Genomic DNA, 27963 nt, shown 5'->3' on the forward strand with positions numbered 1-27963 from the left:
TTGAATGACAACTTCAAGGACAAGCATGGAGGGGCATCTAAATGGCCAGCACAAGGACAACTGTAATGTAAATTTTCTCCAAAGTTAAAGCAAGGCATGCCTTCTTCCAATAAAGGTATTGTGGCGAAACTTCTTAATTGGTTTGTTTGTTGAGCTGTCATCTATAGGAACAGCTGAGCTCACAAAAACAAAATCCTGGCATTGAGAAGTACAGGTTGTGTGCTCTTTCTCTTTTGCAAAACATGAACCTTTTGGTTGAGGATGAAAGATTATTCAAGTTCATATATTAAATGACAGAGCTATGAACCCTCCATACCAATCTACCCCAAAAGCTTCATGTGACTTAGGCTTGCTTGAATATGGAAGCTTTTTGCACTAAATAATGAAGCACTTGACCTGAACGTCTTTTTGAACTGGACTCTCCGTAAAAGAAGGCATATAATTTTGTAGAATGGCGAAATGTTTGTAGCCCACATTATGGACAGCTATCCATATGAAATGTGAAAGCTGTCCGCACTAAATAACGAAGGACTATACCTTTCCGCCTTATACAAGGCCAAAGCTACGAGTCATCCGCACCAATCCTGCACCTCTAATACGTCAGGTGACACCCCTGGCAGATCTAGAGCTCTGCCAGGTGAGTCGCCCGATGTATCAGAGGTGCAGGTGGTACGGATGGCTCGAGGCTTTGGCCTTATAAGGCGGAAAGGTATAGTCCTTCGGTATTTAGTGCGGATAGCTTTCACATTTCCTACGGATAGCTGTCCGTAATGTGGGCTACAGACGTTCCGTCGTTCTACGAAATTATATGCCTTGTTTTTACGGACGGTCCAGTTTCTAGATTACGGCAAACCATACCGGCAATATTGAACCAGCAACTTTTACCCGTAAAATGGAAAACGGATAACTGTCTGTAAAGTGAACTACGGACGTTTCGTCATTTTACGAAATTATATGCCTTGTTTTTACAGACAGTCCCATTTCTAGATTACGGCAAACCATACCGGCAATATTGAACCAGCAACTTTTGCCCGTAAAATGGATTGAAAATTTTTTACAGTGTAGGCGAGACATCACAGGAACCCGGTGAGGCCATAGAGACGTGAAGTTGAGACTTACTTTTACGAAAAACGGTTCCAAAAAGGCTCACGCCGATCCGAAATGCCACGTTCACCCGTGGCTTCTAAAGGCGCCCGCCCGCAGTCCCCGCGACCCGGACCCCCGGGCCGCCCATGCCAACCCAATTTGTTTTATTTTGCGGCCGCTAGATGGCGCAACGCGTAGTGCCAAACTAAGGTCCCTGTATGCCAAACTGCATTGCTGGTTATGACTTAGCAAACCGTGGAAGCTGCGACTCAGTTATGGTTAGGGGTGTCGCGAACCGGCCGCGGTTCGAGTTCGACCTGGTTCGACTTTTTCAAACTTTTAGTGGAAAGTTCGACGAACCTTGTATTGAGGTTCGACTCGTGTGCGCATGCGCGACAGGCTTGCCAGTTGGCTTCGGATTGGATTGTGATGGCTAAGAGATTAATTAAGTGCAGCGCTGATTGACTATTTCAGCCAATAAAGTACTAAAAATTAACGACAAAATGAATCCCTGGAGAAGGGGAACAAGAGGGACAAAGGACAAACATAAATCTCCAAACACAGCTAGGTGACTGGTGAGCGACCAAAAAAAACCGCCTGATCCGGATGGACCGAAAAATCCGCTCGGACCAGGCGGATTTTTTCGGTCGCTCATCAGTCACCTAGCTGTGTTTGGAGATTTACGTTTGTCCTTTGTCCCTCTTGTTCCCCTTCTCCAGGGATTCATTTCGTCATTCTTGTCCAGCTCACTTGCACCTTTGCATTTAATTGCATTATAATCCTAACCTTAAATTTGCAAGCTTCACCCTTGTTGGTGTTAGACTGGTGGCAGCTGATAAAACCCGTTTGCTCTACTGACGTCTAACCCCTGGTTAGCTCAGTTGGGTAGTTGATTCCACTCCCGGCCGCAGAAGCGAAAGGACGTGTGAGCATGAGCTCCGTCGGAGCGGGTTCAGCGGCCGCTGGCCGCGGTAACAGGAACATGGCTTCTGCCGAACAGGACTACCAAGTTATCCTGCCAACGCTTCCAACAGGTACAACAATTTTGAATACTGCTTTTTTGCACGCCGATGTGACCATGAGGCCATACCGTCTGGAACATTTTCGTGACGCCCTGGTTGGCCTAGCGCTGCTCCCCGAGGTGGTCGCCTTGGGGGCGTACCAGTACAACCACGTTTGGGCCGTCACCTTCAAGAGTGTCGAGGGCAAGAAAAAACTGCTCGCCGCCGGGGATTTCACAGTCAAGGAAGGACGGTGCGTCGTTGTCGACCCAAGCAACCAGGACACGCGGCTGAAGCTCCACTGGCTGCTGCACCACGTCCCGGACTACGAAGTGCGAGTGGCCTTGGCGCAATACGGAAAGGTGACGGAAGTCACCAGAGACATGTGGCGGGCCCAGGGGTGCGCCGGCATGTGGTCCACGACGCGCTCGGTGTCCATCAGGCTCAAGGCCGGACTCACAGTGGACTCCCTCCCTCATCAGCTGCGCGTCGCTGGGGACCTGGCGCTCGTGGTTGTACCGGGCAGGGCGCCGCTGTGCCTCCGGTGCCGAGGGAAAGGCCACATTCGTCGAGAGTGTCGTGTGCCGCGTTGTGCTCTGTCGGCGCTTCGGCCACGAAGACAGCCAGTGCGTAAGGACGTACAGAGCGCGACACTGTTAGCGCGAACAAGCGGTCGCCGGTTTTTCCAGTTTTTCTCTTTGAAACCAAGGGATTTCATCCAAGTTATTATTGCTACAGAAAGAGGTAATTTAGTTTTATAAAGTAAGCGATAAAATTTCGCGCTCGCTAATACTATTTAGAAGTAAAATGCGAAAATGTGCCGATGTCGTGTTCGCGCTAACAGTGTCGCGATGTGTACGTAAGCGTCACGGGGCCCGTGGGGAATGAGGACACGTCTGAGTTACTCATGGATGTGGTCGAGTCCCAAGAAGCAGCCGGCGGCGAAGGTGGCGAGCCTCCCACAGAGGCGACGCCCACCGAGCTTTCCGCCGGGGGCAGAGCCGACAGCGGGAGCGACGGTGGGCGACGCCGTCAGCCTGAGGCGCAGCCTGAGGGCGATACCCCTGCTCCGAAAGGTGTCACAGAGACCGCAGTTTCGGCTGTGGCGGCGACGCCCAGCGAGGAGTCGGAAGCCATGACCGTCGAGGAGGCAGGCTCCAGCGGCGCAGTCCCCAAGCGGGCTCGCGAAGACGTCGACGAAGGTCTAACCGTAAGTGCGGCCCTTCCCGGGGAACCGCCCCGAAAAGCGGCTCCTGTGCGTCGGGCAAGCATCAAGCCTAAGCCCAACATCCCTCCGGAGCGGCGACCAACGGCGACACCGGCGACACCGGCGACACCGCCCCCGTAGAAGCGAAGGCTCTTTTTTTTTTTTGTCGGGCACCTCTTCTCGGATTGGAAACCGACAGGACTCCGAGGGGACGATGTCCTTGTGCCGCCGCTTTGTGGACCGAACTTTCGGCGAACCCTCTCGTCGGACCCACCGGGCGGCACACCGGGACTGTGAGTCTGTCGCCGGTTTTCAGCGACTTGAGGTGAGCACCATGCGGCCCGTTTGATCTAGTGTTAGATGGCAGTAAGCCTTGAGACAGCACTTCGCGTCGCCACGCTGAACGTGCGAGGCCTGGGAGCAAGGCGGCGGCAGTACCAGCTGAGCCGCCTATTCCTGGAAAACGACCTTGACGTAGTCGCTGTCCAAGAGACAAAGGTGGAAGGCGAAGAGCAGACGAACCGCATGGTGCAACCTTTCAGATCACGATACAATGTATGTGTGTGCCACTCCGTTGGTACATCAGGGGGTTGTGCTCTTTTTTTGCGTAATTCTTTGGAAATTGTAGAAGAAACAGTGATTGTCTGTGAATCAGGTCGCTTGATTGTTTGTGATTTTTCTTTTTCGGGGTTGCTGTGGCGAGCTATCTGCGTTTATGCGCCAAACCGGGAGAGTGATGGGAGAATTTTTTTCGAACACGTTGAATCTTATCTAAACTGTGAAAGATTTGTTATTTTTTTGGGTGATTTTAACTGCGTCTGCGCAATAGAAGACAGGGCGCGACAGCTGCCGCTTCGGGACCAAAGTTCTTTATTTTTTAACTCGTTAGTGCAGGAGTGCAATTTAGAGGACGTCGGGTTTGTTTTGTCGAAGGCAGATTTTCCCCAGTTTACACACTTCCAACGCGAGAGTCATGCGAGGTTAGACAGAGCGTATATCTCCGCAGCCCTGGTTTCACTGTGCAAAAATTACGAAGTGAAACACGTTTCTTTCAGTGATCATAGCCTGGTATTTTTTTCTATCGGATCAAAGGAAACAAAATCGCAGTTCAACTGGGAATTGTGGAAATTTAATGATAAGCTGCTGAGAGATGAGATTTTTATAGACGGGGTAAAACAAAGCATTGGGAAATTGCTGGAAGCTGAGTCGGGAAATGCTGTTGAACTGTGGGAGCACTTTAAAGACGAAGTCAAAATTAACGCGATTGAAAGATCGTGTATCTTACGCCGCCAGGAAAAGCAAAAAGAAAAAGTGCTACAGTGTCAGTTAGATTTCCTTTTAAGCGTTGAATGTGCACAACCCGGAAAGTTTACGAGAGAAATAAAAGAAGTTAAAAGTAAACTGGAGCTTATCGATATCGAAAAATATAGAGGAGCCGTGATAAGAGCCCGCGCCGAACGTCTGTGGTTGGGTGAAACGCCGACGAAGCGTTCACTTGGGGACGAGAAAAGTATTGCGACGCAAAATGAAATAAAAGAAATAGAGCATGGGGCCCTGGTGACTCGCGATAAAAAGACCATCGAACGCGCTTTCGTGGAATATTACCAAGATCTTTTGGGTCGCCGCAGACACGTGGAAGAAGGATTTGCCAGCGTCCTTTTGCCCCTCATGCCAAAATTAGATGATGAAATTAAAGCCGGCCTTGAGGCACCGATTAACGTGAGAGAAGTAGAAGGCTATTGATGAACTGACTCCAGGAAAATCGCCCGGTCCCGACGGCTTATGTGCCGCCTTCTACAAGGCTTTCAAAGCTGAAGTGGCTGAGGTCCTGCACCGCACGATAACGGAGGCGTACGATAGAAAAGCAGTGCCTCCATCCTTCCGGAAAACGTATATAGTATTAATCCCCAAAAGTGATGATCCCGCGAAACTGTTGTCTGTTAAGTCCTACCGTCCCATTAGCCTAACAAACGTAGACTATAAAATCGTCATGAAGGTCTTAGCGCGAAGGCTGCAAGGTGTAATAAAATCTATCGTCGGACCCCATCAAACATGTGGCATCAAGGGGCGAACGATTGCAACTAACATACACGTAGCAAAAAGTATCTTGGAATGTTGTGATGCTTTCGAAGGTCGCGTAGCTATGTTGCAGCTTCATTTGGAAAAGGCGTTCGATAGAGTAGCACATGACGTCCTTTTTTGTATTTTAGAGCACGTGAACGTTGGGTCTTTATTGTTGGAATGGGTTAAAATGTCCTACGCGGAGTGTTATGCGAGTGTGATTGTTAATAAGAAAGTTACAGAAAGTTTTCAAGTCCTCTCCTCGGTACGGCAAGGGTGCCCATTATCGCCATTGTTGTTTGCTCTCTATTTAGAGCCTTTTTGTTTAAAACTCCTTTTTAATGAAAGAATACGCGGTTTTAGGTTGTTGTCGAGCGAAGTCAGGATACTTTCATACGCAGACGACATTGCCGTCTTCTGCGAGGACAAAGAAAGCGTTTGCGAGGTAGTCAAAGAAGCACTTAATTTTTGTAAATTTTCGGGCAGTGTTATCAATTGGGATAAATGCGTGGGCTACTGGCTTGGTAGCTTGGAAAGTACACCAGCTGTTTTTGAAAGAGTTACTTGGTCTTGTTTGCCGGGCAGGTACCTCGGAGTGCCGCTTGAGCACTACCGCGATTCTACTGAGTATTGGAGGGAAGAGGTCGAGAGGGCTCGGGATAAAACGGCAAAGTGGGGGGGTCTAAATCTTTCAATGTTTGCCCGCTCCACAGTTTGTAATTTGTTTATCGTTGCTAAAGTCTGGTACGTGCTCCAGGCTTTGTGTATGTCTAGAGTAAGCGTTCAAAAGTTTCACCGAGTGTTCGCGATTTTTGTGTGGGGGTCGGTGTGGGAGCGAACCGGGCGTACAAATTTGTTCCGCTCTGTGAAAAGTGGCGGGCTAGGCCTGGCTCATCTATTTCTGCGGCAAGTGGTGTCAAGATTTATGTTCCTGCGGGATCAGGGGGATGCTTTTCTGCGGTCTGCATTACAAGTTAGGCTCCGTAATGCATTGCCGGAGTTTGTTGTGTCCTCGAGTGATGTCAGATGTACCCGGGTTCGAGGTTTTCTGCGCGAAGTGATTTTGGCTTTCCATTTTCTCAAGGTTCGATTTTCGTTGGAGTACTTAAGCGAAGTTACACGAAAGCGCCTGTACAAAGACTTAGTCGAGGTGGTCTTCCCTGTGCCTTTGTATCGGACTCTTTTCAGTGAGGGCCCGGGCCAGGATGTCCTTAAAAGAGTTAAGCGGATGCCAGTAAGGCCAGCCGTGAAGTCTTTCTTTTTTCAGCTACACACCGGCACGCTTCCCGTTAAGCCATGGCTTGAAGAAAAAGGCATTTTTGTTCCTTGGTCGATTAACTGCCTCTTGTGCCGGAAACCCGAGACTATCGATCATATTTTCTTGGATTGCTGGGATGCGATATTCCAGTAGGACATTATGCAGCGTACTTTAAAAAAGGGTCTCCAAGTGTCATCCTATGGCATCCGTTTTCTTCCCGTAGAAAATGAAGGGGGCGTTCCCTACGACATGTTTATGGCCTTGGCCCTGCACAGCATGTGGAAATCGAGGATGGCTGTGCGACATGCTGACGTCGATGCTCGCCCCGTGCGGGATTACTTTATCGAGCATATTGTTCACTTAAGAGAATTGTACAGAGCACAGAGTGAACAGCCTGACTGGATTCCAGTGTTAGACAGTCTTGTCGCCCTGAGAGTCTTTTAAACCATGTGCGCCGGCTAGGCCGAGCCGGATGCTTTTAACCTTCCAATTTTTGTGCGATTGTTCAACTACGTTTATGTTCCAAGCCGGCAATAAAGAAAAAAAAAATCCTCGTTAGTATAGTGGGCAGTATCCCCGCCTGTCACGCGGGAGACCGGGGTTCGATTCCCCGACGGGGAGTTATCTTTTTACGACCGCAACTCCGTTTTTTTTTTGTTTTTTTTTTTCTCCCACTACTGTGGAACGTCCATTCAGCGGCTCGAGTTTGACTCCCGCTTTTCCCATCCTCCTCGTTAGTATAGTGGTCAGTATCCCCGCCTGTCACGCGGGAGACCGGGGTTCGATTCCCCGACGGGAAGTTATCTTTTTACGACCGCAACTCCGTTTTTTTTTTGTTTTTTTTTTCTCCCACTACTGTGGAACGTCCATTCAGCGGCTCGAGTTTGACTCCCGCTTTTTCCATCTCTCCTCGTTAGTATAGTGGTCAGTATCCCCGCCTGTCACGCGGGAGACCGGGGTTCGATTCCCCGACGGGGAGTTATCTTTCTACGACCGCAACTCCGTTTTTTTTTTTGTTTTTTTTCTCCCTCTACTATGGAACGTCCATTCAGCGGCTCGAGTTTGACTCCCGCTTTTCCCATCCCTCCTCGTTAGTAGGATTCCACTTCCGGCCGCCGCAGCGTACGGACGTGTCAATCATGAGCTCCCCGGGAGCGGTTTCAGCGGCCGCTGGCCGCGGTAACAGGAACTCTGACGCTGTTGCCCAGGAATACCAAGTCATTCTGCCGCCACTTCCAATAGGTACTACAGTTTTGAATACAGTTTTTTTGCATGCCGACGTGAGTGCAAGGCCCTACCGTCTGGAACATTTTCGCGAGGCCCTTCTCAGCGCGACACTGTTCGCCGAGGTGGTCACCATGGGGGCGTACCAATACAATCACGTGTGGGCGGTTACCCTCAAGAGTGCCGAAGGAAAAAAGAAGCTGCTCGCCGCCGGCGAGCTGGCCGTTAAGGGGCGCCGGTGTATCGTGGCCGACCCGAGCAACCAGGACACACGCCTGAAGTTACACTGGCTGCTGCACCACGTTCCCGACGATGAAGTGCGAGTGGCCCTGGCACCCTATGGCAAGGTTACGGAAGTCGTCAGAGACCAGTGGCGGGCCGCGGGCGTGTGCTCAACAACGCGCTCGGTGTCCCTCAGGCTCAAGGCTGGAGTCACGGTGGACGCCCTCCCACATCAACTGCGTGTCGCCGGCGACCTGGTCCTGGTGGTCGTCCCAGGCAGGGCACCGCTCTGCCTTCGGTGCCGGGGGAAGGGGCACATACGGAGGGAGTGTCGTGTACCGCGTTGTGTGCTCTGTCGACGCTTCGGTCATGACGAGAGCCAGTGCGTTAGGACCTACGCGTTCGTCACGGGGCTCTTAGGAAACGAGGACGAGGCTGAACATCTTATGGACGTGGCCGAGTCCGAGGCAGCTGCCTGCGACGAAGCTGGTGGACCACTTCTAGGGGCAACGCCCCCTGACCGTACCGCTGGGGATAAGAAAGATTTTGAGGGTGAAGGAGAGCAGCGCCTGCAACCTGCAGAGCCAGTAATAGGCGACACCCCTTCGGCGGAGGGCACCAAGACCGCAAATTCGGTCCCTGCGACGACGTCCTGCAAAAAGCCGGAAGCCATGAGTGTCGAGGTGGCAGGCACCAGCGGCGCTGTCGCCAAGCGAGCTCGTGAAGAAGGCGTCGACGAAAGACCCAACTCCGGTGAGGCCCTCCCCGATGAGCCGCCTCCCAAAACGGCTTAAGTGCGCCGGGCAACCGTCAAGCCGAAGCCCAACATTCCGCCGGAAAGACGTGCGTCGGTGATATCGCCCCCATAGCAGCGAGGGCCCGCGCTCGGCTAGGCGGCCGCTTATTGAACTGGAGACCGACGTGACTCTGACAGGACGGCGGCTTCGCGTCTTCACGGCGAGGCATGTAATGAGGTGTTCAGCGATCCCATGGGTGGGTGCACCGAGCGACGCAACAAGACTGTGAGTTTGTCGCCGTTCTCAGCGACCCGAGGTAAGCACCATGCGACCCGTTTGCTCTAACTCTTAAATGGCAGTGAACCTTACGATACCTCTCCGCGTCGCGACGTTGAACGTGCGGGGCCTGGGAGCAAGGCGACGACAGTACCAGCTCAGCCGCCTTTTTCTAGAACACGATCTAGACATAGTCGCCGTCCAAGAAACGAAGGTTGAAAGTGTGGAGCAAACGGACCGCATGGTGCAGCCTTTCAGAGCTCGATACAATGTCTGCGTGTGTCACTCTGTTGGAATGTCAGGAGGTTGTGCTCTGTTTCTGCGCAATTCGTTGGGTATTGTTGAAGAGACAGTAACAGTATGCGAAACAGGCCGTTTAGCTGTTTGTGACTTCTTTTCTGGCTCACAGTGGCGGGCAATATGTGTTTACGCCCCAAATCGTGAATATGAACGAAAAGTGTTCTTTGAACGTGTTGAATATTACATAAAATGCGAAAGACTTGTCATTTTGTTGGGGACTTTAACTGTGTGTGCGCAGCAGAAGACAGAGTGCGCAGGCAGCCTGTTCGGGATCAGAGTGCTCTATTTTTGAACCTGGTATTGCAAGACAGTAATTTTGAGGATATTGGCTATGTGTTGTCCCATACTAATTCTCCCCAGTTTACGCACTTTCAACGTGACAGCCACGCTCGCTTGGATAGGGCGTACGTCTCTGCGTGTCTTGTTCCACTGTGTGAAAACTATGAAGTTAAGAACGTATCTTTTAGTGACCATAGTTTAGTCCTCTTTACAATTGGGCGAAAAGAAGTAAAATCACGGTTTAACTGGGATCTTTGGAAATTTAATGATAAGCTTCTGAATTATAAAACTTTTACGAATGATATGAAAGGACGCATTGGACAAATGCTGGCGTCTGGGACGCGAAACTTTGCTGAACTTTGGGAGCAGTTCAAGAATGACGTTAAAATAAGAGCGATCGAAAGATCATGTATTTTACGCCGGCAAGAAAAAGAGAAAGAAAAAGAGTTGCAGTGTCAGCTAGATTTCGTATTAAGCACGGAGAGCGCGCAACCCGGAAAGTTTACAAAAGAAATTAAACAAGTTAAAAGCAAACTGGAACTTATTGATGTAGAAAGATACAAAGGAGCTGCGATAAGAGCCCGCGCCGAGCGTCTGTGGTTGGGTGAAACACCAACCAAGCGCTCGCTTAACGATGAAAAGAAGTACGCATCACAAAATAACATAATAGAAATACAGTACGGCGCCTCCATGACTCGCGAAAAAGAACTAATTGAACGCGCATTCGTGGAACATTATCAAGATCTTCTGGGGCATAGTAAGCGTGCAGAAGAAGGATTTGATCGCGAGTTTCTACCACTCATGCCCAAGTTAGATGCCGAAGTTAAAGCGAGTCTCGAGGTACCAATTTGTCTGCAAGAAATTGAACGGGCAATCGATGAACTAGCTCCTGGAAAGTCGCCTGGGCCCGATGGCTTAGGCGCTGCTTTTTACAAAGCATTCAAAAGCGATGTAGCTGTGGCTTTACACCGCGTGGTAATGGAAGCGTATGACAAAAAAGAGCTGCCACCGTCTTTCCGTAAAACTGATATCGTTTTAATACCTAAGTTTGACGATCCAGCAAAGCTTTTATCGGTGAAGTCCTACCGCCTTATAAGTCTGACCAACGCAGATTATAAAGTGTTCATGAAGGTTTTAGCAAGAGGGTTGCAAGGCGTCATATCATCAATTGTTGGGCCTCATCAAACATGTGGAATTAAGGGACGAACAATTTTCACCAATATCCATGTCGCGAGAAGTATTTTAGAGTGTTGCGATGCATTTCAAGGGCGAGTAGCCATGCTGCAACTCGACTTGGAAAAGGCTTTCGATCGCGTTGTGCATGATGTTCTTTTCCGCATTTTAGAGCACGTCAATGTTGGCTCGGTAATTCTAGAGGGGGTTAAAATGTCTTACACGGACTGTTCTTCGAGCATTATTATTAATAGGGAAGTTAGTAAAAGTTTTCAAGTTCAGTCGTCGGTCAGACAGGGGTGCCCGTTATCACCCCTGTTGTTTGCTGTTTACCTCGAACCGTTTTGTCTAAAGCTTTTGTATAATGAACGAATAAGGGGCTATCGGTTGATGTCGAGTGAAGTTAAGGTTCTTGCCTACGCGGATGAGATAGCTGTTTTCTGTGAGGATACAGAAAGTGTTTGAGAAGTCGTAAGGGTGGCTAATTTATTTTGTAAGATGTCAGGTAGTGTCGTCAATTGGGGTAAGTGCGTGGGATTTTGGCACGGCAGCTGGGAAAGTGCACCTCGTGTTTTCGAAAATATTCAATGGACCCGTTCACCGGCAAAGTACCTCGGGGTGCCACTCGAGCATTACCGTGACACTACGGAGTATTGGAAAGAGGAAATCGAAGAGGTCCGAGCGAAAACACTCAAGTGGGGGGGTCGTGATTTGTCAATGTTTGCTCGCTCGACAGTTTGTAACCTTTTTGTTGTGGCTAAAGTCTGGTATGTACTTCAAGCGCTCTGGATGACGAGGGCCAGCGTTCAGAAATTGCATAGAGTCTTTGCAGTTTTCGTTTGGGGATCAGGATGGGAACGCACTAGTCGTACCAACCTGTTTCGCTCTGTGCAAAGTGGGGGGCTGGGATTAGCCCATTTGTTTCTTCGGCAGGTTGTGGCCCGTTTTATTTTCTTGCGTGATCAGAGGGATTTATTTTTGCGGACTGTATTGCAAGTTCGCCTCTGTTATGCACTACCCGATTTTGTTGTCTCGTCTAGTAAGGTTGATTGTCCTGGGGTGCGTGGTTTTCTGCATGAAGTTGTCCGAGCCTTCCAGTTCCTGAAGGTGCGTTTTTCATTTGAGTACCTGAGTGTTGTATCGCGAAAACGTTTGTACAGAGACTTGGTAGACGTGGTGTGGCCAGAGCCTCTTTACCGATCTTCTTGTTGCGCTGGCCCTGGCAAAGATGTTCTCAAAAAACAAAAAAAAATGCCTGTTAGGCCATCTGTAAAAACGTTCTTTTTTCAACTGCATAGTGGCACACTCCCTGTTAAACCCTGGCTTGAGGAAAAAGGACTATTTGCTCCCTGGTCAGTTAACTGTTTGCTATGTCGAAAACCAGAAACTATAAACCACATCTTCTTGGACTGCTGGGATGCAGTATTCCACTGGGACATTTTACAACGAACTCTGAAAAAGGATCTGCCAATAACAGAGTATGGCATTCGTTTCCTCCCCGTTGGCAGTGAAGGGGGCGTGCCCTATGACATGTTCATGGTATTGAGCCTGCACAGTATGTGGCGAACAAGAATGGCCGTGCGACATGCTGACGCAGATGCACGTCCCGTGAGGGACTATTTTATTGAGAGTGTTGCGTACATCAGGGAAGTGTACAAAGCCCAAAATGAGCAGCCTGAATGGCTGCCTGTGATGGATACTCTGGTCGCCCTGAAGGCATTTTAAACCATTTGCGCCGGCATGGGAAGGGCGGGCGTTTTTTAACATTTTGTGTTCTGTGTGTTGCATGTATTTGTTTGGTATGCCAAGCAGGCAATTAAAAAAAAAAAAAAACTCCTCGTTAGTATAGTGGTCAGTATCCCCGCCTGTCACGCGGGAGACCGGGGTTCGATTCCCCGACGGGGAGTTATCTTTTTACGAGAGCAACTCCGTTTTTTTTTTTTTTTTTTTTCTCCCACTACTGTGGAACGTCCATTCAGCGGCTCGAGTTTGACTCCCGCTTTTCCCATCCCTCCTCGTTAGTATAGTGGTCAGTATCCCCGCCTGTCACGGGGGTGACCGGGGTTCGATTCCCCGACGGGGAGTTATCTTTTTACGAGAGCAACTCCGTTTTTTTTTTGTTTTTTTTCCCACTACTGTGGAACGTCCATTCAGCGACTCGAGTTTGACTCCCGCTTTTCCCATCCCTCCTCGTTAGTATAGTGGTCAGTATCCCCGCCTGTCACGCGGGAGACCGGGGTTCGATTCCCCGACGGGGAGTTATCTTTTTACGACAGCAACTCCGTTTTTTTTTGTTTTTTTTTTTTTTTTTTCTCCCATTACTGTGGAACGTCCATTCAGCGGCTCGAGTTTGACTCCCGCTTTTCCCATCTCTCCTCGTTAGTATAGTGGTGGGATTCTGCTTCTGGCACTCGCCGAGAACGGTCGCAGGATGGCTGGCTCCAACGGAGCTGCGACAATGGCCCCTGTTGGCCGCGGTACTTTTGCTGCGTCATCGTCTGCCGACGACTACAAGGCGGTGTTGCCTCCCATCCCAATGGGTGCTACGATTTTAAATTCAGTACTTTTGCACTGCGATCTGAGAGGCCGCCCCTATCGTATCGAAGATTTCCGGCAAGAACTGAAGCGGTGCGCCGTCCTGTCCGAGATAGTGGTGCTCGGTGCTTTCCAGATGAACCATGTCTGGTTAGCCACGGTGCGAACGCCGGAAGCCAAGAAGCGGCTCATCGACTGCAAAGAGTTGAAGGTGAAGGACCTGAGGTGTGTCGTCATCGACCCCAGCAGCACGGAAGTCCGCCTACGTCTCCATTGGGTCCCGTATCATGTGACGGACGACGCGGTGGGCAAGTTTTTGGAACCCTACGGCAAGGTTATAGAAGTCGCACGTGAGAAGTGGCGCGTCGAGGGATTCCAGGGCATCGATCGAGTCAACTACCCGGGTGGCAAGCATGACGCTGAAGAGCGGCGTCACGCCCGACGGAATGCCTCATCAGCTGCGGCTTCAGGGGGCGAACGTCCTTATCGTAATCCCGGGGAGTGCGCCGGTCTGCCTGCGCTGTAAGCGTGCCGGGCACATCAGGCGCGACTGCCGCGTGCCTAAGTGCTCGGTGTGCTCACGTTTCGGCCACGAGAAGGAGGAGTGCGTAAAGACCTACGCCCGAGTAACTGGTGGAGCGGCGGCGGAAGACCTTTCGCCCCTAACCATGGATGTCGACGAGGCTGAGCGTTCCGCTCAGGGACAACAAGACGAAGCTTCACCGTCTGGTGAGCCCTGCAGCCATCCTGTTTGAGCGGACGGCTCGACTGAAATCTCGCCTGTAAGGGACAAGAAGGAGGTGGCTGGTGGCATTCCTGAACCAGGCAGCGCGGCACCCCCTCCCACGGCGACGCCAATGGAGAAGACCGCAGCCCCGCGCGAGGCCTCCCCCCGACTTTCAAGAAGGCGCCTTCCGAAGGTCACGACACTATGGACGAAACCACCGAGTCCATCAAGCGTGGCCTCGACGAGAACCCTCCATCGACGCCGGGCATGACACCCAGGCCCAACCCTTGGATGGAGAGGACAAAGAAGGGGCGTTTCCAGCCCACGCCCACCTTAACCCCAGATGACCGGAGGCGACTCAACAGCAAGTAAGGCGGCTGACGCCTGGTTACAAAGACTGACGTCCGAATGCCAATGCAAGTGCTACAGCAAGACACATGATTTGTACTTTCCAACCAGCAATAACGGTCGCATCGCTAAATGTTCGAGGTTTGAGCGCCAGGAAAAAACAATACCAATTACAGCGTTTGCTGCTTAAAGAGAAACCCGATTTCTTAGCGGTGCAAGAGACTAAAATGGCTGAGGAGGAACAGGTTGCTAGTGCGCTTAGGCCTTTTCTGCAGTCGTACGAAGTTTGTGTCACCCACGCGGTTGGTTTTTCTGCCGGATGTTTTCTTTTTCTTAAAAAATCCCTGCCCTTGTCGGAGTTAGCTGTAACCACCGACACGGAAGGGCGGTTCATCATGTGTGATTTTTCCTTGGCGTCTTTTCAGTGGCGAATTGTTTGTGTGTATGCGCCTAGTACGGTTAAAGACCGTGTTTCCTTTATTATTGGCTTACGCCGTTTTCTAGATTGTAATAAAACGATTGTGTTGTTGGGCGATTTTAACTGCGTTGTAAGGGCAGCAGACAGGACGCCCCTGAGGCGGAGCAGCGACAACAGTGCGCAAGTTTTAAGCGAACTGGTTGAAGACTTTGACTTGGTTGACGCCGGAACGGTGACGAATGAAACGAGCGAGATTCGTTTCACCCATTTCCAAGCGTCGTCTCATGCGCGCCTAGATAGAGTATACGTATCGGCCTCCGCGGCAGCAATGCTAAGAAAGTATCGCGTCACACCAGTGTTTTTTTCGAATCATTGCATGATTTCGACAACGATCGGCGAAAAAGCGCCGCCCAAGGCCAAGTTTAACTGGAAGCTGTGGAAGCTTAGCACAAAACTGCTTGATGATGAAAGTTTTCTTACAGCGGTAGATAACGTCTTCAAAACGTTTTTTAAAGCCGCAAGGGACGATGTATTCGAGACATGGGAGCTCATCAAACAGGAAGTAAAGATGCTCGCTATCGAAAGGTCGTCGATTTTAGCGTACGAGGCACGTTGCGACGAACGTGGCTTAATCGAAGATTTGCAAGCTCTGTCAAGAGCTGAGTGTGAGCGACCCGGCACAGCTTTTAAAGATTTGGAAACGGTTAAGCAACACCTGGCGCATTTTCATCAAGAGCGTTACCGCGGAGCCATTGTTCGGGCTCGATCAGAGAAGTACTTGATGGGAGAATAGCCTACTAAACGGTCTTTGGCGGATGAGAAAAGGTTCGCGCTTCGCAACGAAATTGGCGAAATCGAGTACAACGGAGTGATTAACACGAGCCCCGGTAGTATTGAGCAGGCGTTTGTCGCACACTAGAGGCAAGTTTTTGAAACCCAAGTTAAAGGAAGGCAGGACCCTATGTGTGGAAAACTTCTAGAGTCCCTGCCGCAACTAACGGAAGAGGAGAAGGAAAACCTCACAGAGCCGATCACTCTTCAAGAGGTCGAGAGAGCAATAGACGATTTGCCGAGCTCGGAAACGCCAGGACCGGACGGGCTATGCGCCGAATTTTATAAGAAATACAAAAGCGTAATCGCTCCGCTTTTTTTAGAAGTGATTTGTAAAGCATACGAAAGGAAAGTACTGCCGCCGTCTTTTTCACGTACATACACTGTGTTAATTCCCAAAAGTGATGACGTTGCGAAACTACATCAAGTCACTGGTTTTCGCCCGATAACTCTGTGTAATGTAGATTACAAGATTTTTGCTAAAATCCTAGCGAGGAGGTTCCAGAGTTTTGCCTGCCAGCTCATTGGAGATCATCAGACCTGTGGAATACAGGGTCGATCTATTTTGACGATTGTGCACGTTGCCCGAACTGTTTCGGAGGCATGTGACGATGGCATGGGCCAAGTTGCCATGCTTCAACTGGACCTAGATAAGGCTTTCGATCGTGTTAAGCACGATGTCCTTTTTGATGTTTTAAAGCACGTGAATGTGGGCGAGCGTATTTTGGACGGGGTTAAAAGGGCGTACCAAGAGTGTACCACTAGGCTCATTGTGAACAGGGAATTGACTGAACCGATACGTGTGCGAACATCCGTAAGACAAGGATGTCCCTTGTCGCCGTTATTGTTTAACCTCTATTTGGAACTTTTTGGTTTAAGTGTTCAGAACAGTAATCAATGTCACGGATTCCGGATGGAAAATGAGGAGATAAAAGTCATGAGCTATGCAGATGATGTCGCGGTTTTTTGTAGCGATAAGCCAAGTATTAGCGCGGTTGTGAAGTTGGCAAGAGACTTCTCTAAGGCTACAGAGGCAGCCATAAATTTGAGCAAGTGCCGTGGGTTTTGGCACGGAGAGTGGGCCACAACCCCTTTGGTGTTTGAAGGGGTGTGTTGGGACCGTGTGCCGTGCACTTACCTCGGTGTGCCACTAAAATGTTACAGGCAAAGCAAATCCTATTGGTCGGGAGTCGCCGCCGACCTGGACAGACGCGCTTCCCGTTGGAAGCAGCGTGAGCTGTCCATATTTGCCAGAGCGACAGTATGTAATATTTTTCTCATTGCAAAATTATGGTACGTGATGCAGGCCATTCATTGTGCTCGCTTGAATGTGCAAAAATTTCACCGTGTTTTTGCCGCGTTTATCTGGAATTCAAAGTGGGAGCCGATGAGGAGAGACAATCTTTTCCATCGGATTCGTCACGGTGGTCTCGGTCTCCCGCATTTGTTTTGCAAACAGATTGTGTCCCGATTCTTTTTTCTACGAGACCAAGAGCATCCTTTCATACGTACATTTATACAAACCAAATTGTCTCCTCATTTACCATCTTTTCTCGTTTCGTCCCATGGCGGCGAACTTAAGAGATTAGTGGGATATCAAAAGGAGGTGGTAGACGCAGTGTTATTTTTGTCTGCCCGTTTTTCTTTTGAGTATTTGTCTGCTGTTAGCAAGAAAACACTTACACGCGATTTATTGATAAGTTTGTTTCCAAACCCGTTGTATAGAACTGTAGTCTGTAGCGGGGGCCAAGATGTGCTCAAGCGAGTGAAGAATATGTGCGTTCCCGCTTCCGTTAAAACGTTTTTTTTAAAACTGCATTCCAATATACTGCCCGTTAAGGTGTGGCTTCAAGGAAAGGGTGTTGATGTTCCGTGGTCGGTAGACTGTATTTTATGTAAGAAACCTGAGACCATCGAGCACGTTTTCATTTTTTGCTGGGATGCGGTATTTTTTTGGGATGTGCTCCAGCGCACGTTGAAGAAACAACTGTGCATTAGCCAATCAGTTATACGTTTCTTGAATGTGAGTAACGATGATGGCATACCTTTTGATATGATTATGTTGTTGGGTTTGTGCAGTATTTGGAGGTCGCGCATGGCGGTCCGTCATGCCGACCCTAGTGTGAAAGAAGTGCATCATTATTTTTTCAACCTTGTTAAGCAAGTGGAAAGTGGTTTTCAAACCGTAAAACGAAACCCGAGTGGCTAGAAATTTGTAAACCGCTCCTCGAAATGCGAGGATTTTAATGAGCCTTGCAATAAGCCTTGCAGAGCACTTTTTTTTTAAAGTGACATGACCGTTTTTGCATTCCTCCTGCAATAAAGAAATAAAAAAATCTCCTCGTTAGTATAGTGGTCAGTATCCCCGCCTGTCACGCGGGAGACCGGGGTTCGATTCCCCGACGGGGAGTTATCTTTTTACGACAACAACTCCGTTTTCTTTTTTTTCTTTTTTTTTTCTCTTATTACTGTGGAACGTCCATTCAGCGGCTCGAGTTTGACTCCCGCTTTTCCCATCTCTCCTCGTTAGTATAGTGGTCAGGGGATTCTACTTCCGGCCGCCGAAGCGTACGGACGTACTATCATGAGCTCCGTTGGAGCGGTTCCAGCGGCCCAGCCTGGCCGCGGTATAAGGAGTGCTGACGCTGCATCTCAGGATTACGAACTTCTTTTGCCGACGCTGCCGTCAGGACCGTCCGTTCAGAACACCGTTTTTTTACATGCCGACGTGAAAGCCAGGCCGTACCGTCTGGAACACTTTCGAGACGCCCTCGCACTGGCGGCACTTCTCCCCGAGGTGCTTACCTTGGGGGCGTATCAGTATAACCATGTGTGGGCAGTGACCTTCAAAAGCGACGAGGGGAAAAAGAGGCTGCTTGCAGCTGACGAGTTCAAGGTTAAAGACCGTCGCTGCGTCTTGGTGGACCCGTGTAACCAAGACGTCCGTTTGAAGCTCCACTGGCTGCTGCATCACGTCCAAGACGACGAGGTACGTGCGGCCCTGGCACCCTACGGAAAGGTGACGGGGGTTACACGGGACAAGTGGCGCGTCTCAGGATCCACAGACATGGCTTCGACGACGTGCTCGGTATCCCTCAAGCTGAAGCCCGGAGTCACGGTGGACGACCTCCCCCACCAGCTCCGCATCGCAGGTGACCTGGCGCTGGTGGTGGTGCCCGGCAGGGCGCCACTTTGCCTGCGGTGTAAGGGCAAGGGCCACATCCGACGGGAGTGCCGAGTGCCGCGCTGTGCGCTCTGTCGCCGCTTCGGCCACGACGAGAGCCAGTGCGTCCGTACCTACGCCAGCGTCACGGGACCCATGGGGCTCGATGATAATTCAGAGCACCTCATGGACGTTGCAGACGCCGAGGAGGCCGCATCGGGTGCCTCGGACGGGGCAGACGTCAAGCCGGCATCGGAAGCCGAAGAGAAGCAAAGCAAGGTCGACGCTGCATTGGGTGCAGAAGCTACGCGGCACGCTGGGGAGCCTGATGCTCCACCGGCTGAGAGGGCTGCAACGAGCAGCGTAGAAACCAGCGTCGTCGAGAAGTCTGCCGTCGACGCGACCATGCTTGACGATGAGGCCTCGGCAAGCTGCCCTAACATCAAAAGGTCTCGCGAGGACGACGTCACGAACCCTAGCACAGCAAGCCACGAGGAGCCGCCTCCGAAGGCGACACTGCTCAGGCGACCACGGCTCAACATGAAGCCGAAGGTTCCTGTCGACGACCCAAGGGTGGCCAAACCACCCCCGTGACTGTCTGCGCCGGCAGCTCGTCTCCGGACTCGGTACGGTTCAACGCCAGTTCCGCGTCGATACGAGTGGGAGGGCCTTCGACCTAAGGTAAGCACCATGCGGTCTCTCTCTTTGTGGAATGGCCCTAAAATTAGCAGCGCCCCTACGTGTTGCCACAATTAACGTCCGTGGGCTGGCAGCGAGGCGTCGGCAGTACCAACTCAGTAGATTGTTTGCGGAAAACTAGCTCGATATTGTGGCTGTTCAAGAAACAAAAGTTGAGAGCCGGGAACACACGGACCGCATGGTGCAACCTTTTCGAACACTTTTTAATGTGTGCGTTGCGCACTCAGCGGGGATGTCGGGGGGTTGTTGTCTGTTCATTTGCCAGTCGGTAGGCATTACCGAAACGGCCGTTGTTTCGTGTGCGTCCGGGCGATTTGTCTTGTGCGATTTTTCTTTTTCAAATATTGAATGGCGTGTCCTTTGTGTTTACGCGCCGAATCGGGAGTGTGAACGTAAGGTTTTCTTTGAAGGTCTGAGTGCGTACCTCGATAGTGATAAGGTTATCATTCTTCTCGGAGATTTTAATTGTGTTTGCGCGCCAGAGGACCGTGCGAATAGTGCCCGTATTCGAGATCAAAGTGCTTTGTTTTTAAATGATAGGGTCGCGGAGAACGCACTCGAAGACGTAGCATGCCTTTCTTCCAAAGGTAGCGTTCCGTTCACTCACTTCCAGGACTTCAGTCATGCCCGATTAGACAGGGCCTATATCTCGCTTGATCTGGTTCCACTTTGTGATCACTACAGCGTCCAACCTGTCTCGTTTAGTGATCATGCGTTGTTAATGTTTACGCTTGGTCACAAAGAAAAAATGCCTAAGTGGAATTGGTTGCTGTGGAAACTCAACAGTAACCTACTGAAGGACGAATTCTTTAGAGCTAAAGTATATGAATTATTTAGGAAGTTACACGAGGATGAACAAACATTGTGGGGTGTAAAGTGGGAACTATTCAAAGAAGAGGTGAAAATGAAAGCCATTGAAACAAGTAGCACCTTAAATTACGAGAAAAAGAACAAATAAAAAGAACTGCGGCGTCAGTTAGAAATCTTTCTAATCAAAGATAGCGCCAAACAAGGCGAGTTTGCGTTAGAAATAGGAGATATAAAAAACCAGCTTGAAGTCATCGATTGTGAGAAGTACAGAGGGGCGGTTGTGCGAGCGCGTTCTGAGAGGCTTTGGTCGAACGAAAGACCGACGAAGCGCGCGCTTAGCGATGAAAAAAGGCAAGCCCAGCGCAACGAGATAAAAGAAATACAGTATAAAAATACTATCACCCGCGATAAGAAAACGATTGAGCGAGCTTTTGTGGAGTACTATCGGGAGGTTTTTGGGCAAGGAGCACCAATAGGCGATGGTTTCGAACGCGAATTTTTATCGCTCATGCCTAGGCTGGAGGATCACGTTCGTGAAAGTTTGGAAGCACCGATTAGCGTTCGCGAGTTAGAAGCGGCCATTGACGAGCTAAGCGTGGGAAAGACGCCCGGACCGGACGGTCTTGGCGCTTGTTTTTACAAAGCGTTTAAGAAGGAGGCTGCAGAGTCCCTATACGAAGTGCTGAAAGAGGCCTACGATAAAAGTATTTTACCGCCGTCGTTTTTGAAACCGCATACGGTTCTCATTCCGAAATCTGATGACACCGTAAAACTTTTGTCCGTGTCATCCTTCCGACCCATTTGCTTAACGAATGTAGACTACAAAATTTTCATGAAGGTCCTGGCTAGACGATTGAAAAAATGTTATAAAAAGTCTCGTCGGGCCGCACCAGACATGCGGTATTAAAGGCCGCACCATTTTTACGAATATTCATGTTGCCAGGAGTGTCCTTGAATGCTGTGACACCTTTGAACGCCAAGTAGCGATGTTACAGCTAGACCTGGAGAAGGCATTTCATCGCGTGTCACATGAGGTTCTTTTTCGGATTTTAGAGCATGCGAATATAGGTTCTGTAATTCTAGATGGTTTAAAAATGGCATACGCTGGGTGTACAACATCGCTAATAGTCAACAAAAATATGAGTGCCGGTGTGAACGTTAATTCTTCTGTAAGGCAAGGTTGTCCCCTGTCTCCCTTGCTCTTTGCGATCTATTTGGAACCTTTTTGTTTGAAAATAATCAACAGTGAAAACATACATGGCTTCACGTTACAGTCATGTGAAGTGAAGGTTCTCTCGTACGCAGACGATGTGGCTGTCTTTTGTGTTGACCGAGAAAGCGTGCGTGAAGCCATTAGTGTTGCCTCCTCTTTTTGCAAAAATACGGGCAGTGTAATTAATTGGGGTAAATGTGCAGGTTTCTGGCACGGCAGCTGGGACACAACGCCTCATATCTTTCTGAATGTTCAGTGGACGTCCTTGCCCGTGAAATATCTTGGTGTGCCACTCGAGCACTACAGAGATAGCACCCAAATGTGGAACGAAGCGACGGAGAGAGTGAGAGAAAAAGCGGAGAATTGGAAGGGCAGGGACTTATCGATGTTTGCGCGTGCTACAGTATGTAATTTATTTTTAGTAGCAAAAGTGTGGTATATACTGCAGGTTATCGCTATGTCGCGCCTCAACGTACAAAAGTTGCACAGAGTTTTTGCAATCTTTATCTGGGGTTCAGTCTGGGAGCGTTCTACTCGTACAAATTTGTTTCGCGCTGTTCAAAGTGGTGGCCTGGGATTGTCCCACCTGTTTATTCGGCAGATTGTGTCTAGGTTTATGTTTTTACGTGACCAAAGTGATGTATTCTTACGTACTGTGCTGCAAGTGCGATTACAAAATGCGTTGCCGGAATTTGTTGTTTCGTCCAGTAACATATTGTGCCCTAGTGTTCAAGGCTTTATGCGCGAAGTTGTTCTTTCATTTCAAATGCTAAAGGTACGTTTTTCTTTAGATTACCTCAGTTCAGTCACTCAGAAAAGACTATATAAAGATTTAGTGGATGTTTTGTTACCAGTGCCAGTCTACAGGTCATTGTACTCCGAGGGCGATGGGCAGGATGTTCTAAAGAGAGTTAAAAAAATGCCAGTTAAGCCATCCGTGAAGTCTTTTTTCTTTCAATTGCATAGTGACGTCCTGCCAGTCAAGCCTTGGCTGAAGGACAAAGGCATTTTTGTACCGTGGTCTATAAACTGCATCCTATGTAAAAAACCTGAGTCGATTGAACACGTCATAGAATGTTGGGACGCCGTATTCCACTGGGACGTTCTTCAGCGTACGCTGAAGAAAGACCTTCCTCTAACTGCACAAGGCATCCGTTTTTTACCTGTCGAGAACGAGAATGGTGTCCCTTACGACATGTTTATGCTTCTCGGCCTCCATAGTCTATGGAAGACAAGAATGAGTGAACGACATGCGGACGTTAATGCGCGCCCCGCAAGAGAAAACTTTATAGAAAGTGTAGCACATATCCGGGAAGTCTATCGAGCAATGTCTGAACCTCCTGATTGGTTGCCAATTCCGAATGAATTAGTGTGTCTGAAAAGATTTTAACGCAATAGTGTTAGCCCCAAAGTGGCTGACACGATTCCTCTTTGTGAGCATTCTTCAAGTGTACGTGTGTGCGTGTGTTTTGTCGCCAAAATGTAAACAGGAAATAAAGAAAAAAAAAGTATAGTGGTCAGTATCCCCGCCTGTCACGCGGGAGACCGGGGTTCGATTCCCCGACGGGGATTTATCTTTTTACAACAGCAACTCCGGTTGTTTTTTTTTTTTTTCTCCCACTACTGTGGAACGTTCATTCAGCGGCTCGGGTTTGACTCCCGCTTTTCCCATCCCTCCTCGTTAGTATAGAGTCTGTGGCCGACCACCGAAGTGTTCGGACGCAAGATGACGAGCTCCCAAGGAGCGGTATCAGCGGCCGTATCTGGCCGTGGCTTATCTGATGTTGAAGGCTCCGCTGACTATAAGATTATTTTGCCACCCCTGCCCAACGGATACATCGCTAAAAATTCTGTTTTTTTACATTGCGACGCCCGCGACCGGCCGTATCGCATTCAAGATTTTCGAGAGGAACTTCTGCGTTTGAAGGTGCTTCCTGAGTTGGCGTCGGCGGGCGCCCACCAGATGAACCACGTGTGGATGCTTCGCATGCACACGTTAGCAGCAAAGCAGTGCCTAATCGACGCCAAGGAGCTGCGAGTCAAAGGTGGGCGGTGCCTGGTCCTTGACCCCGCCAACACCGAGGTCAAGTTGCGGCTTCACTGGGTCCCTTACGACGTGTCCAGTTGTCAGGTACGTCGAGAACTCGAGCGCTACGGGAAGGTCTCGGACGTCAGCCGGGAACACTTCCGCGAGAGGGGCTTCGAGGGCGTCGAGGCAAACACGAGGGTCGTCCAGATGACCCTGAGAGACGGCGTCACGGTGGATGACATCCCTCATGAGATTCGTCTCGAGGGGTGCAAAGTCCTCGTGCTGGTTCCCGGACGAGCTCCTCTGTGCCTCCGCTGTCGGCGCAAGGGGCACATCAGGAGAGACTGCCACGTCCCCCGGTGCACGGAGTGCCACCGGTTTGGCCACAAGAGTGCGGACTGCGTCCGCACTTACGCTACCATGGCGCAAGAACGGGTGGACAACGATAAGAGCGACTTGCAAATGGACGAGGCGGAGGCGGAAGACGCGGCCGGAGGAATCACACCCCCCACCGCAGATCCCAAGAACACGAGCCCGGACGTCCGCCCGACCACTCAGGTCGAAGCCTCCACCCGAGTGCGACGCCTACCGCTAGCGACGACCGCTGAGTCTGGGAAGAATGCGGCTAGCACCACCCAGCCCTCCTCCCGGATGACGCAGAGTCCGGTAATGTCCGGGGCCAACGCCGGGGACGACCAGCAGCCCCAGGAAGACGACAGCGGAGCAGCGGAAGCCATGGATGCCGAAGCCATCCTGGCTGGCAAGCGGCAGCTGGACGATGCTCTCGCCGAGACCGCTCCCGAAGACGAAGGCGGGGGCGAACCGCCCTGGCACCACATGGGACCCAAGAAGCACCGAAGAGCACCGCCCAAGCCCCGCATCCCCGCGGATGGTCGCCAGCGCAAGGACTCGTTGTGAGTGAATGACGCTCGGACTTTTTCGTATGTGCTTAGTTATAAAACTGGTTTAAACGGGTGAACCTTTCCTTTTGGCAAAAGATCGTTTAAAAGCCTTTTTTCTTAAATGACACCTGAACGTTACCAACCTTTTCGTTGCGCCACATTAAATGTGCGAGGGTTTAACTCTAGAAAAAAACAATACCAGGTGCAAAGGCTTTTAAACGAGGAAAACATCGACATCCTTGCCGTCCAAGAAACTAAAATGCACGAGGACGATCAAATTGCACTCGCATTAAGACCATTTTTAAAGGGGCACTCAAGTGCTTTTTGGAGAAGCTTGTTTTTAGAAGCATATTGTTTGTTGGGCTTCAGTCAATAAAAATGACCAGTTCTAAATGGCAAGGCGCCCTAGTAAACTCACAGCAATAGAAATACACAGGCACTATATCCTCTTGCGGGGTCCATCCCGTGTCTCCACCACCTCCATAGAATTCGACCAATAGAAATAGCGAACTACGAGAAGATTGCTAAAGTTATTATTATTGCTCTTTTTAGGCACATGCACATTATATTTTGACAACAACGTCAAATCTTTGGCTGTAGGTGACGTAATACAGCTATTATTGTTTGAAAAAGAGCGAACTACGTTTTCTCCTCGCCTTGTTACGCGGGAGTGATGTGCCCACGCGGCGACGCGGCTCCGTCGTGGAAAGCGCGTGGCTCGCAGCTTATCTCGCCGCGAGAACGAAAAGGAAGAGGATCTTCTTCCCGAGGCTCCCACTTCCCGTTCTCAAAGCAAGGTTCACTGAATCGATCGACATCCACGTGTTGAAACGTTTATTCGTCTTCGCTTCCGTGGAATGCCGAACGTTTGTGTGGTAAAGTTGTGCCCGAATCGAAAGGTAAAAAATATTCGAAAAGGTCTCCCGTTTTTCGCTCTGCCGGAGAAGGATCCACAAAGGCACGAATGGTTACGTGTCGCCGGGCGAGATGACGACACCGAGGACTTGAACCGGACTCCCCGTTTCTGTGCCAAGCATTTAGAGACGTCTGCGTTTTCCAGCGGTGACTGCAAACGCCTTCGATGCACAGCTCTGCCGAGACTTCTGCTTCCCGTCGCCGGCAGGACCGAGGAGCCCCCGAGAAAGCGCCAGAGAGTCCTGGTGAGTGTTTTGTCAAAGATTCATGAGCCTTGCATTGTGCAGCAGTCCGCGTGGCATATACCGGGAGTTTCCGATGAAAGATATAATCGCATCTTTCGACCTGGGTAAGTAAACTATGCATCCCATAAAACTGGAACTCCATGAGAATGTGACGCTAGCGGTTAGGACAGAACGCGAAAGGTTGCAAACACGACGTTACCCGAATCAGAAAATGATTCGAAATAAAGTTCTTTATGGGCCGATGTTAGCCCTAAGTCTAACGTCTTCAAAACAATAGATGCCTATTTGCGCGCTTGTAGAAGAAAGAAGACGATCTTGTATTTCTTGCAGACAAGTGTCCCTTATTGATATAAATCCTACAAGCGTCCATAATGTCATATATTGTTTTGAAGATATTACGCTTAGGTGGATGTCGGCTCACAAAGAAATTTTTGTTTCCAAATTGTCTTCTGATTCAGGTAACGTAGGTTTCCTGAATCTTTCCGGCACCCATGAATGCCGCCTTTACGAGGCCTTCCAAAAGGGAACTTGTGGAGGCAAAGAGGTCCCGGTTCGGCCAGGTTACCCCGTGAGGGACCCCCTCAAATCCCTCCTGTCACCCGTGCACTCGATGGTAAGTTTCCAAGGCCCCTTCACCTGCCAGGTGAAGCCAAGTTCCAGGCTGAGATAACACGTTTCGTTTCGCAGGACACCTGCCTCGGCCAAGCGAACACGCACGGAAGGGGGGATCTTGCAAACCCGCTCCTTATCCTGTTACGAGAGCCCGACCTGCAGTAATGAGAACGTCAGTTGTAACTGCAGTAATTTGTCAAAGATGATGAGATCCATTGTGATAATGAAGTTTCGATTCCAGGATCATCGACCAGCCGATAGAGCAACACGAAGGCTCAAGTTCTGGGAGCTGCCATGTAGTCAGATGTGCCGAACCTGCCAGGGGAACTTTGACAGCGTGAACCATAACGGAAAAAGCCAGTGCTGCAGCTTTTTCTTTATTATGTACTATTTGCAAATAGGTTAAAGCAGTGCAGATCATCGTGACCCTGATAATTTTGCCCTACATGGCACTAATTACTGCATTGTTTCATCAATAACACAAAGGAAGTAGTGACCAGTAAACTCTTGCAATTTTATGCAGCTCTTTACAAGGGATCCTAGTCTAAATTCACAAGCTTAGTATGCTGTCAATGTTTTCCTAATTGCGGTACTGAAACCCCAAGCATTATAAGCAATATGGCTTACAAATTCGTCTGCTCTTTGCTACGTTTGATCACTTCCTGCATGCGACCATAGGCTTTTGTACTCTCCCAATGGCAGCATGGGCTTGGCTGCTTCATTGTTGCGCGTTCTTTGTGCTATCTTTTTGTCGCCGTTAATTGGTCTGACCCTTGTATTCTAATGCACCAAAAAAAAGTTTAGAAACACTCACTGTCATCACATTTTTCCATGTCCCCCAAACGTAATACAGTATTGACTTTTCTTTTCATGTGCTCCCACGCTGACATCCTGAAGAGGCTGCGCCTTGGCAAAGCAGCTCTCCCGTTAGTTTCTAATAAATGGGGTTTTCATCCAGGAGGTAGACTGGAACTGTAAAAATTAAATTTGGGCAACTGTGCATGACAGCACAAGGACACCTAACCTCAACACCATTCATACTTGGAAAGGGAAAAACAGTTTCCAGTCTACACCACGGTCCCCCCCCCCCAATCTGCAAGCAACACTGTCTCCTTTCAATCATTGACTTGTTCACAAAGCAACCTATTATATTGACACACCTTGCTAATTGATGCTCTGGCTTGTTTTATCACTACCTTTTGCATGATTATCCAAGCTCCAAGGAGCATGCTGAAAGTGCAGTTACACACAGTGGCATCTGCAACAGTTGCAAACGCCAACACATGCACACTCAACACTTGGCTACATCCCCATCTCTCCCCTTTGAGTGTTAGCAGAAGATCCAATTTTAGCTGAAAAGAATGTCAAGTAAAGATGCATTTTTACTGGGTAACTTTTATGTGCATTGCAGGAATAAGAACAAGAATTCCTAATTAGTGTTCGAGTCTTCCTAGCCAATTTGGCTCCGAGAACACAGCACTTGGCTAGGCTTTACATGAAAACAATCTGTCCATGCTCGTGTTCTCCAGTCTTTCCCTTCGTCTGTATCTAGTGGCGTTGTTCCAAAAATAATGTGTTATTCACAAAATCCGTCAAGTCGGTAAAAAAAATTATCTTGAAAAAACGTGCTTTTTCTCAAAGGTTATGGGAAACTCTCAAAGTGCCTTGGATTCGCCTCAATGGCTCGTAGCA

General features: G+C 49.6%; 4 non-coding genes and 1 pseudogene across 4 annotated transcripts; all 5 read left to right on the plus strand.

Annotated features, from left to right (window-relative positions):
• The first annotated feature begins 2092 nt into the window (after window positions 1-2092).
• On the plus strand, window positions 2093-27704 carry LOC120842992 (annotated as a pseudogene).
• Trnad-guc lies at window positions 7521-7592 on the plus strand. The gene has a single exon. It is a non-coding gene; the product is annotated as a tRNA-Asp (tRNA).
• On the plus strand, window positions 12659-12730 carry Trnad-guc. The gene has a single exon. It is a non-coding gene; the product is annotated as a tRNA-Asp (tRNA).
• On the plus strand, window positions 13012-13083 carry Trnad-guc. Its single transcript has one exon. It is a non-coding gene; the product is annotated as a tRNA-Asp (tRNA).
• Trnad-guc lies at window positions 18022-18093 on the plus strand. The gene has a single exon. It is a non-coding gene; the product is annotated as a tRNA-Asp (tRNA).
• Window positions 27705-27963: the final 259 nt, after the last annotated feature.

Source organism: Ixodes scapularis, unplaced genomic scaffold, assembly GCF_016920785.2.
Source record: "Ixodes scapularis isolate PalLabHiFi unplaced genomic scaffold, ASM1692078v2 ptg000822l_1__unscaffolded, whole genome shotgun sequence".
NCBI classification, from domain to species: domain Eukaryota; kingdom Metazoa; phylum Arthropoda; class Arachnida; order Ixodida; family Ixodidae; genus Ixodes; species Ixodes scapularis.